The sequence below is a fragment of the Arachis ipaensis genome, chromosome B1, assembly GCF_059453495.1.
Source record: "Arachis ipaensis isolate K30076 ecotype BB chromosome B1, ASM5945349v1, whole genome shotgun sequence".
NCBI lineage: Eukaryota > Viridiplantae > Streptophyta > Magnoliopsida > Fabales > Fabaceae > Arachis > Arachis ipaensis.
Genome location: NC_142436.1, coordinates 55,338,237 through 55,339,130, shown reverse-complemented (window position 1 = coordinate 55,339,130; position 894 = coordinate 55,338,237). Strand labels below are relative to the sequence as shown.

The following is an 894-nucleotide window of genomic DNA, read 5'->3' as shown; positions in this document are numbered from 1 at the left end:
AGAGACATCAACTCCTCCATATACCGAACCAGAGAGGACCCTTCATAGACTTAGAAGGGAAGCAAGAGGGAAGAGAGTAGTGGGAGAAGAGGAATCTGAAGGAGAATCTGAGGACAATTTTGAGGAAGCTTTAGATCTCAACATGGATAGAGAAGTTCATAACCATGAGAGAGCTGATGGAAACGATGCCATTCCTGAGAGGAGGGTTCTTAGTTCATACATAAACCCAACCTCTGGGAATTGTGGTAGTAGCATCCAGAAACCACCCATTCAGGCCAACAATTTTGAGCTCAAGCCACAGCTAATATCACTAGTGGAGAATCATTGTTCCTTTGGAGGAAGTGCTAATGAAGACCCAAACCAACATCTCACAAAATTTCTGAGAATTTGTGACACTGTGAAGTCCAATGGAGTCCAGGAAGATGCCTATAAACTGCTTTTGTTCCCATTTTCACTTAGGGACAAAGCAGCTAAGTGGCTGGAATCATTCCCAAGGGGGAGTCTAACAACATGGGATGAGGTGGAAAGCAAGTTTCTGGCACGTTTCTACCCTCCACAAAAGGTCAATAGGCTTCGATCTGAGGTTCAGACTTTTAGACAACAAGATGGTGAAACTCTCTACGAGGCATGGGAGAGATTCAAGGACTTGACAAGGAAATGCCCACCAAACATGTTCCATGATTGGGTGCAATTGCACATCTTTTATGATGGGCTCTCTTATGAATCAAGGAAGGCTGTAGACCATTCATCAGGAGGTTCATTGAACAGGAAAAAGACTGTGGAAGAAGCCATTGAAGTGATCGAGACAGTGGCTGAGAATGAGTACTACTATGCATCAGAGAGGCACAACACTAAGGGAGTCATGGAGCTGAACCATGTTGATACAATTCTAGC

The 894-nt window shown here is 44.2% G+C and overlaps 1 non-coding gene across 1 annotated transcript; it reads right to left on the bottom strand.

The window, feature by feature from the left end:
• Nucleotides 1–568: 568 nt before the first annotated feature.
• LOC148576635 (small nucleolar RNA R71) lies at nt 569–672 on the bottom strand. Its single transcript, XR_015904210.1, has one exon. It is a non-coding gene; the product is annotated as a small nucleolar RNA R71 (small nucleolar RNA).
• Nucleotides 673–894: the final 222 nt, after the last annotated feature.